Genomic DNA, 11,147 nt, shown 5'->3' on the forward strand with positions numbered 1-11,147 from the left:
TTCACTTGGACAAGTATCTTCCCAAAGGAGAACACAAATAGCATTTGGATTAAATAGTTCAAGAAACAAAGGAATTTCAGCAAGTAGTTGGTAAAGATACAGAATAGCACCTGACAATTGGGGCTCCAATATGAAGGCAATGGACAACCCAAGTATGCTTCACTGTAAGGAAAATTTGGGAGAATTATCTCTTTGGAAGTCTGAAATAGCAAGGAAGCAATTGGTATAATTTAAGAAAATAGCATGAAGCCAGAGGCAGTCACATGGCTAGGTTCTGAGCCCGTCAGTCATCTCTGGACTGGTGTATCAGTTAATTTTCTCATTGCTGAGGCCAAACACCAGACACAAGAAAGGGATTTAAAGGTGGAAGAATTTATTTTGTCTCATAGTTTGAGGGCACCATTCATCATGGCAAGGAAGTCACGGAGGCATAAACATAAGGTCACATTACCACCTTAGTCAGCCGAGAGAGATGAATGTCGGTGCTCATCTGGTTTGCTCCTCTCTGCTCAGTCCTGAATGGAATGGTCCCTTTCATACATTTTACTGTGGCTCTTCCCACCACAGTTAACCCAATCTAGGAAGTCTCTCCCAGACATGTCTAGGTCCTGCCTAGAAGACCTTCTAGAGAATGTTCAATCCATGCCTTAAATAGATGGCAATAGATAGAGGGAGCAATGTTTCTCACAATGTGCTCAAAATTGCATTTAAATTCTTGACATTAAAGGAAATATTGCTGAACTCCCAGTTTAAAATAGTCTGGGTGAATTTCATTTGTTGAGGCACATCATAATTCTTTGGGTTTTGCAGGTTAGTAATTAGTCTAGAAGGTAAATGTCTCAGTGGTAGAGTGCTTGCCTAGCACTTTAGTTTCAACCTCTAGCACTGTCATCTCTCCAAAATATGAATCTGATAAGAGAAAAAAAAGAAAAGTTATTTGCATTAGCTAGTCCTTAGGGAGCAATGACAGCTAGTTGCTATGAAAACAGGCATCTATCTTTTCTTCCACTTTAATTAGCAATATATTAAAGTATTTCACAATTTCAAAGTGGTGTGCTAACTGATGACTTGAGATTAATAGACCTTAACTTGTTATAGAATAAGTCATTTGGATAATAGTTAACAAAGTATAAACTTAACATTGTAGCCATGAATGGTCCCCACAGTGTATATAAATAAACATCCCTTTAAGGGCATCTGTCAATATAATCATAATTTCTATTAAATTATAAGACTGAAGTCCTAGCATTTATTATAGCACAGCTGGGTTATACTTCTCCTTTGTAACTAGATTCATAGATGGATTGGGTTTGAGGTTTCACTGATTATTTTTGCAATCTCAATAGAATTCACCACATCAATTCAAGGTTAGGGGCGGAAGTTTTAGAAAGAGAGAGAGAGGGAGAGAGAGGGAGAGAGAGAGAGAGAAAGAGAGAGAGATAGAGAAGGAGGAAGGAAGGAAGAAGAAGGGAGGAAAGTAGGGAGGGAGGAAGGAGGAGAGAGAGAAAAAAAGAAAGAAAGGCGGGGTGAGAGAAAGGGAACATGACTACGATGGTTAATATCATCAGCTTGACAGGATCTCGAAACACCTAAGGAAACAGATAAATGCCCCTGACTTGTCTCCCGGAAAGTTTCTAGGTTGGATCAATTGAGAAAGGAAGGCTCACCTTTAACATGGGCAGTGCCATTTGATGGTCTGGAATCAGGACTAAAGGAAGGTGAGAAGGTGTGCTGAGCAGTAGCCTCAGTTTCTCACTGCTTCCTGGCCGCAGGCACCACGTGAGCAACCACCTCAGGCTCCTGCTAGCATGCCGTTGGTGCCACAGTGGACTGTACTCACAGCTGAGACACAAAACTAATCTGTTCTTTCTTAATCTGCCTTTATCACAGCAGCAACAAATTAACTAATTAGATGGTTTTATATGTTCTTTATGCTGTTTTATTGAGTTAGAATTTGTATTTTTTAAAAGTCAGAGCTGAAATAACATCTTGCAATTACAATACTCCAATAGAATATTGCAAACAAAAATAGTACCGAGAGTGTAAAATTCATTTTTAGACATTTGTTCATTTATTGTTTTCTTAATTTTGGGAAGGAGTTTATTATTAACCCCAAGTCCCTGTCATGTGAGGCAAAGTCTAGCAGTGAACGACATGTCAGGAATTCGTAGATATTTAGAAAGTTGTCTGGTGCATGCTCTGGTGCTGCCGTGATCCCCTTGACAGCTGTGAAGAGAACAGGAAGTTGCTCTCAGCACTCTTTCTCCATGGTCATACTGTTACATACTGTTTGGGTGCACCAAATACAGTACCTGATGAAGGTGTGGAAGAGTGGAAGACTGGCGTGGGAAGTTCTTCTGTATATATGTTGCTTTCATTGGTTAATGAATAAAGCTGCTTTGGGCCTATAGTAAGGCACAATATAGCCAGGCAGAAAATCTGATATATAGAGAGAGTTGGCAGGGTCAAGAAGATCTCATGTATCCATTTAAGGAGACAGACACTCGGGAATCTTACAGGTAAACCACAAGCCTAGTGATAAAATATAAAATAACAGGAATGGGTTAGTTTGAGATGTTAGCTAATATGAATCCTGAGCTAAGAGGCTGAGAAGTGTTTTAATTAATATAGTTTCTGTGTGATTATTTGGGTATGGGAGGGCCAGGAAAAAACAAGTAGTCTTCAACTAGAGAAGGTTTGTCTCTTTTACCCCAACTTGCAAAATCTGGATGGTCTTTGCTGTTCCAGAACATCTTCTGGGACTACCTTGGGATAACAGAGTGTCAAGGGAACTTTACTCTTCCTTTGGCTGCTCTAGAATACTTCATTTTGTGGGTGTTAATCCTAAGAACATTTCATCAAGGTCTTCCTATGCATTCTCCTCTACTCCAGAACTTGGACCCTAACTTCTTGAGGAGCATATATTTAATTTCTCATCTTATTCTACATTTATGTTTGTTTTATTTTTAAAAGATTAAAGATATTTGTTTTACTTTTTAATTATGTGTGTGTGTGCCACACATGCATACACGTCTGTGCGATGGTGCATGCGTGTGAATGTAGGTGCCTGTGAAGACTATAAAAGGACATTGGATTCCCTGAAACTGGAATTGTAGACAACTGTGAGCCACTGCAAAAGTATGCAAGTGCTTCCAATGTAATATTTGGTACATGTATACAGCATGAAATCATTGTTGTACTGATCACTGTCCCACATGTCTGTCCAATGTCATCGAACCTCTTCCATCGTTTTATTGTGTTGTATAGTTTAGAGTTTAAAATTGAGGTCTTTGTTTATTTAGATTAATTTTTATAGAATGTATTTGGTATGTCTAATTTGTGTTGTTTTGCTAAGAGGAATCTTGAAGGGAAGAGGATTTGTGGGTTCAGAAATGTGGCTGGTGATCTGGGGATCCTTGACTGGCTGTGTCCTCAGTGAAGTAGCTCAGCCTAGTTTCTCTCGAAGAGTTGTTCCTCCGGGCAGAGAAGGGGCTAGTTATGCTGGTAGGTCTCAGGTGTGCTGGAGAGAAAATAGATGCACATTTCAAGTTAATTAATAAGGCAATTCAGCAAAGAATAAGTGACAAAGAAGTGACATAGGCAGCTAGTATTGGAAGTCTGGAGGGTTTTAATAGCTATTTGTGGGTTTAACTTGCATGGAGACAACTGCCCATTGCACTTACATCCAGCAATTACTTTTCTATTAACTTTGTCTGTAGGGTGGCCAAGTGCCTGGCATTGTTCATCACCTCTGTTTAATTTCACCATTTTTATTCTCATCACATGGTAATTGGCAATGTTTAGACACCAGCTTTTCAAGTAGGTTTTTTTTCCCCTGCTGGAAAATGAAGACAATAACTTTCACTATGATTCTTGTAACCTTGGCCCACCACTTAATTTTCCTCTTGTAATTATGTCAAAGAAAGCTTAATAGCAAATACTTTATTTTCTGGGAGAAAAGTCCAAGCTGATATCAGGCATGCTTCAAGTTTCTGAATTTAATTCCTTTTCTTTATCATGGGGAAAATAACCTTATAGGAGACTTGAGTACTAAATACGCTAATATGTTTTGAAATGTTTTATACAAGAGTCTAGTAAAGTCCATGTAATTCAAAAATATCCCTATTTTGCATCATGATTGAGGTGCCTTTTAAGTTTTAATTAATATAATATGCAATCAAAGCAGATTCTAGAATGTGATTATGCCTGCATTTTAAAAATAAGTAAAACAAGACTCAGAAAAATCAGATGATTTTTCTTGGTTTATGTACACAGAATGAGGGTCAGTCTGAGGTGAAAACTGAACTGGATGGTTGGTTATGGCTCAGTTTTCACAATATCCATGAACCTACTCCAGTGCCTATGAATTTAGAAAGGTTATATTAGGCAAATTATCCAAATGAACCCAAGGTTTGAATCATTCTCCTTCAAGAGCTCAGTGTTTGAGACTCTCCTGGCTTCCAGAACTCTGAGCTTTTAACATTCTTAGAACATAGCTTCTTTTTTATTAGTGTTTCTGGGTTGAATGGAAACTATTGTCTACTTTGAACTGGGCACAACAGGTAATGTTTCTGGAAACAGGAACACTTACCTGAATAGGTGGCCTTAGATCCAGCATGATCATTCAAATTGAGGGTTAAGACTGCTTAGGAACAAGGTGAAGTGGATAAAACTATACACTGCCAGTCCTAAGAAATGGAGACAGAAAATGGGGTTGTATGGTTCTGTGTAGGTGATGCACGAAGAAGCCACTTGTGAGCAAACTTCAGAAGGATCTGTGCTAAGTACTTGGATCTCATCAAGGCAGCTTGGAAAGCAAACAAGACAGAATGTTCACATAATGATATGAAGATTTGAACCACAAAATTCTGCAAAGGGGCGTATTGATCCAGTATAGAACTGATGAGACTGTAAGCCTGTGGTGACAGGCCAGAAGGTGGGTCCAAACAAATGGTGGAGCTATCGATTGGTCCTATGGTTAGAAGCTCTCTGGGCCAGCTGATCTAGGACCTAATACCATGGAATATAATGTGGGGAAATTTCTTCACTGAGTTCCAGGAATTCAAAAAGTTAATTGAGGGTAATGGAGAGATGTCTCAGCTTTTAAGAGCCCTTGTTGCTCTTGTAGAGGGTCTGAGTTTGGTTAGCCAAATCAAAGAACTCACAACAGCATGTAATTCCAGCCCCATGGGGTATCCAATGATCTCCCCTGTTCTTTGCAGAGATTCACATGTATATAATTTTTTTTTGCAAGTAACATTATACAGATTGAGCAGGCTTCATATAGAGACCTCTCTCTCTCTCCCTCTTCCTCCCAGCCCCTTTCTCTATCATTACTGCAGGCAACAAAAATTAGTGGAAAAAGAGGTCATGAAATTAAAGGAGAGCTGGGAGGGACACAGGAGGACATTGAGGGAGGAAAGGGAAGAAAAAATGATGTTATTATAATCTCAAAAATTAACAATGTGTTAGTTAAGGCTGGCTTCCTGTATAAGGTGAACTAGTGTCTGTGGTCTGTGAGATACACTGGACTTCCTGCACACATGGGTGTGCACATATACACATGCGCTTATTACTCATTTATATTTCCCCGTGTATATTTTACTGCAACTTTGTTTAGAGAAAAGGGGCTCAGAGAACTCTAAAGGGTAAGTAAAAATTCAAAGACTTAAATTTTATTTATGTTTTCATTATTTGCATTTTCACAGCTCTCAGACATAGATGCAGTTATTACGGTCACACACACTGTCTTCGCTACCCCCTCTCCCTCCTGATGGCCTCCTTCTTTCCTTCTAGTCTCCCCTACTTTCCTGTCTTTTATTGAAGATCAGATGCATGTGGCCACAGCTTAGATGTTCTCATCATTACGCTGGACAATCGTATCTAGAGGACCGAATTTTAGACCTCACTGTCGTCCCATCCCCTGGCTCTTGTATTTTTTATGCTACCTATGATTCCACAACCTTTCATTTCTTTTCATCTAACTTTTATTCCATCTGAAACACTTTAAAAATTAATGCATTTATCCAGGTCTTTCTAGTTTTTTTAAATAAATTAGAAAGATGAACTTTTGGGGAAAATAATTACAAATAATTATTGAATTTATTCCACTATGCAGGTGCTTTAGCTAACTAAGCAACGGAGCCAGAACATTAATTATTGAACTTTTAAACAGAAACATTCAGCGTGACTTTAATAACATAGTAGAACTCGCTTGTAATACTCTTGTATATGTTGACATTTCAATTTTAAAAAGTCAGATATGCTAAATTATAGTCCTTCAGAAGATGAAATAGCTGGGATTTAAAATCAAATTTCATTCTTTCCTCCTCCTTTCTTCTTCTAAAATCCATTCTTTACAAGTTCCCTATTCCCAACAATCAAAGCATTACATGCTGCACTAACTCATTTTTATTACCATGCATCAGATGAAAGTTCCCTTATTTCATTCAGTCGATAACATTAGCCTTTCAACTTCAGTGGCACATTCAACCGTGGCAATTCTCTCACTGTAAAAGTACCCGCAGAGGGAGACATGGCATTCAACACTACTCTGAGCCACAGCGCTTGCATGTAAATTAGAACAATGATGCCAGGCAAACTGGTCCGGAATGAGGAGGCCTTTGATAATAACAACATCGATTTACATGATTCTCTACCACCTGAGGATGTCAAAGATCCTCCAACACGTCATGATTTAGAAAGGCTAGAAAACAGAGGTCTGTGAGAGAGTTCTCAGAGGACATTAATGTCTGTTCTGTGAACAGAGCATGGGACTCGCACATATCATAAATTCCCAGCGTCTTTAACATGCTAAGAACATGTTCTGAAATAGATATTTCTGATCATAACGTTACAACTGAGACAAATAGGTTACTGGATGTGGCAACAGAGGGCATTTCCATGGAACTTCAAAAAATAGTAAGTCCCATTTCAGAAAGTAGAGCCCACCCTTTCTAGGGTCCCAGTGATCCATTTCCTGGATGGGCCTCCTAAGGAGTGCTTAAACATGTGCTTTCTAATGAGCCTCATAGAGACGTGCTTTACAGAGGAATTGGAACTTTCCCAGCTGTCCAGTGGCTGCTAATTGATCCTGGCCTGGAGAAGATAGCTAGTAGTTTTAGGAGAAACCATTTACTCATAAAGAGAAAGGATGAAACCCAGTATACACATTGTGAGTGAAACTGGTCTTCTATGATGTGTTTTACATTGGATTATGTTTATATGTGGGGCTGGAGTATGTACATGTGAGTGGGGTGTTTGCAGATCCTCCAAAACTGGAGTTACATGTGATTGTGAGTTCCCCGATGGTCATGCTAGGTCCTGAACTTGATTCCTCTGAGCACCGAGTTATTTCTTTGGTCCCTCTAAAAGTAAATCTTAAAAGAAACATCTTAACATTATCTTAATAAGATTCCTTAATATGATTCTTTCATATTAAGAGGGTAATCCTGCCTTTGCTGATCACTTTAAAGGACATAGACAAAATGAAGAAATCACTTGAGCAAAGCAGAAAATGAAGGGGGACCATTCCTCGACATCTCACTGCTCCCAGCTTGTGGGAGCTAGGGGAACAGTAGGTCATATAGGAGACCAGTTTATGTTCCAGTACTACAATGCTGTTTATAATATTGAAATTGTATGACATGATGTCCTTTTCTACTACTGAGCTTCCTTTACTGAATATGAATACACATCAGGAGCTATTTTTCAGTGCAATATGATTTAAAAAGTAAATAAACACCTCCATAAAACCTCTGACACCCAAACTTGATGTATTTAGTCTTAAAAGGCAAGCTGCTCCTATGAGTACTATTTCTGTTTTATTTAGCCTTTGGAGAGCCATTTACCTTTTAGAAGTGACAATTTTTAGATACATTAAAGGGGAAAACTGATGGCCGAGAAGAACAGATAGCATTTGAATGACAGTAGATTTAGTGTAAATGCTGCTCTTGATTTATTTGTGTTGAGACAGAGCTATGAAAGGGGTGCATCCAGCATCCCCAAATCAACAGAAACACAGCAAACCTTCTAGTAAATAATATGTCAGCTTTGTTCTGGGGTCTTCCCAACAGCCCATTTTTCTTCAAATTCTGATCTAGAAACTATCTGAAATGCTGGGTATACTGTTTCTGGAATCTGAGTAAGCCAGTATACAATATGAAGAGAAGGTTTGGATGCCAATCTGCAACTATGTCCAATTCAATGAGTCCAGGATCATATTGGTGTTTGCACTGTTGATGTTATTATCAACCCATGCCTTAAAAAATTAGGGAGCAAGAGAGAAAGTTCAACAGTAAACAATATTGTTCTTGAGGAGGATCTGAGTTCAGTTTTCAGCTTTCATATTCACACAGAGCAACTCACATCTTCCTAAAACCAGTTACTTTATAATCTGACAGTCTCTCCTTAATTCCAAGGGCAACTACAATTGCATGTTAAACCCCCACAAGTAACATTATTTTTGTAAATAGCAAATATTATAAAAAGAAAATATTTTATCTTCTGTAGAATATATAAAGAGGTTTTGAAATACGTGAACACCTCGTTGGGTGAGATGTTAGACACTTAGACAAAACCATGACAAGGAAATCTCTCTGAAGAGTGCCAATGTTTATGGAGAGAGCTGTGTGCTGTGATAAGCATTCTCCCTAGCAGAATAGAAAACTTCACCTCTAAGTTAATAAGTTATGAAGGGAGATGGACATGGAGAAAGGACTGAAGGACTCAGAGCAAGGGCAGCTACACATCAGGTTAGCTGTGGCTATATTGGTAAAAAGAGTGGGTATGCTGGTAAGTGACTGTGCAGGGCCAGGAGGAACTGAGCAGCTGTGTGTGACAGAGGAGAGGCAACAGCTGTTCAAGGACATCAAAGGCTAAGCCACAGAGGGTTAGGTGATGGAAATGTGCATAGACACAGTGGAATTTTATGCCACTCTAAGGACAAATGGCACCATGACATTGATTTAAAAATGGATGCAAATGGAGATCATAAAGTTAACTAAAATAAATCAGACTCAGAAAGACAAATGTTCCTTTATATGCAGAATACATGATGTGTGTGTGTGTGTGTGTGTGTGCATGTATGCTATGAACTGAGAAAGGAAATCAAGGGAGGGGAGGACAGGGTCTTAAGAGGGCAGGGCGAGAGTGATGGCAGGGCCTTGAGAGATGACTCAGCAATAAGAGCACTTGCTGTACCTGTAGGGAATCTGAGTTCTGTTTCCAGTATCCAAGATGGATAACTCACAGTCACCTACAATTCATGCCCCAGGACATTCAGCATTCACTTCTGACTTCCATGGGGCACCTGTGCTCATGAGCATATTTGCACCTGTGCTTTCACGTGCACGTGTGAGTGCGTGCACACACACACACACTCTCTCACACACACACATGCACACACACACACACACTCACACAGTATGAAAATAAAATAAATATTTAAAATACGACTAAGCAGAAGCTAGCACTATGTAGACGAGGAAAGGGCACCAGTTAGAGGATGTCACAGGACACAGGGATGAGGAGTAGGGGAAGGAAACACATCAGATGTTATGTATGTATGAAAATGCCATAATAAAGCACATTGCCTTCTATAGTATGCTAATTAAAGGAAACAAAAAATATAAAAAGCGAAAATAAGATAGGGTTCATTGCAGGATACAAATCTGGAAAATGTGACATAAGTCAGAGGTCCCATGCAGCAAACACGTCCCTTGTATGATTCTTCCAGTCTTTCAGGCCTCCGACATACACTGTAACCTCACTGCGCTTTCCAGCATCCTGCTTTATCATCAAATAGCTTGATAATTTCAGTTTGTTTCTGGGATGGAGTTATGCAAATTCAAAGATACTTTGCCATTCTTCCAGGGGTTTCCATGTCTCTTTTTTGAGATCCAACCAGAAGTAAGTGTTTCTTGTGTTTTCAAGACGTTCTTCCATTCTGTTGTTTTCCTTCCTAGTTGAACACACAGACGGTTGGCTTACATTCAACACTGAAATTTGCCTGCAGTTGTGGATCTGGGTTTTACAATTTTCTATGCCTAATGATTTCTGTATTTTTCTCAAGGGCATTAAAATCATATGCTGTATTTATTTACTATCCTTTTCATTTCTCTATTTCTTTTATTAAAATTGTAAATAAGAGCAAAACATTACAAAAAGGAGCATGCAGTTTTTTAACACAGGATGCTTTCTCAAGTGAGTGTTATCTGAAGGAATCACGAGGACATCACAGCAACTGTGGATCTAGTCCTTGAAGCAGTTTGGTGTCTGTCCCTACCTAGACAGGTGAGCTTGGGTCATTTATTTGTCCTCTGTCTTTCTCCTTGTTTCCTTATACTTGAAACAGAAAAGGTAATATTGACTGTTTGCCACATTAAGATGTCAACAATAAAGAGTTAAGAGATGTTAGTTCCAGGGAGCAGCACTGTGTGATGGTTAATGTGTCTGGATTTAGAGTCAGCATGGAAACACACCTCAGATATTACCTGTGAGGAATTTTCTGGATTAGGTTAATTGAAGTCGAACTATCCATTTTAAATGTGGACACCAACATCCCACAGGTTGGGCTCCATGAGGAGGAACGTGGCCTGAGTATCTGTCCTCCTCACCATCAGCTTTTCCAGTGTGGGTGCTGTGGGAGCAGCTGCCTTCCACCCTTGCAGCCATGCTTTCCCTGCCAAGGTGGACTGTTCCCTCAACTGTGAGCAGAAATGAAGCATCCTGCAGGGCATTTGGGCTCAGCGATGGCAAAAGTAACTAAGGATTCTGCAAGGCTCTGCTCATGGAGAGTAGCCACGTCACCAATTATATGTCACCAATTATTAGCGTCACATGAATTCCAGAAGATCACATGGTCAAGTTATTTCAACTTCAGGCTTTATTTTGTGAGAATAAAATGTAAAGTTTACATTTTTTGTTTCTGTTTCAATAGCTTATACCCAAGTACTATTTACTGAATTATTTATTTCTGTTAACTTTCTATAATCATTCTACTTTTCAGTTACTTCATATTTAATGTGATTCTAAAAGTCATCATATTAAAGCTTGTATTATTTTATCACATGAATAATATATGTCCACTTTATAATATATAAAATGTGTCTGCTTCTTATTTCTGGATTTTCTCATATCTAGAGTCA

The 11,147-nt window shown here is 39.0% G+C and overlaps 1 long non-coding RNA gene across 1 annotated transcript; it reads left to right on the forward strand.

Moving 5' to 3' along the window:
• The first annotated feature begins 4,534 nt into the window (after positions 1-4,534).
• On the forward strand, positions 4,535-10,871 carry LOC125388546 (uncharacterized). The gene is made up of 3 exons (XR_007228270.3): positions 4,535-4,936; positions 10,149-10,293; positions 10,569-10,871. It is a non-coding gene; the product is annotated as an uncharacterized LOC125388546 (long non-coding RNA).
• Positions 10,872-11,147: the final 276 nt, after the last annotated feature.

The sequence above is a fragment of the Myodes glareolus genome, chromosome 6 (genome assembly GCF_982192425.1).
Source record: "Myodes glareolus chromosome 6, mMyoGla1.1, whole genome shotgun sequence".
In the NCBI taxonomy this organism is placed as follows: domain Eukaryota; kingdom Metazoa; phylum Chordata; class Mammalia; order Rodentia; family Cricetidae; genus Myodes; species Myodes glareolus.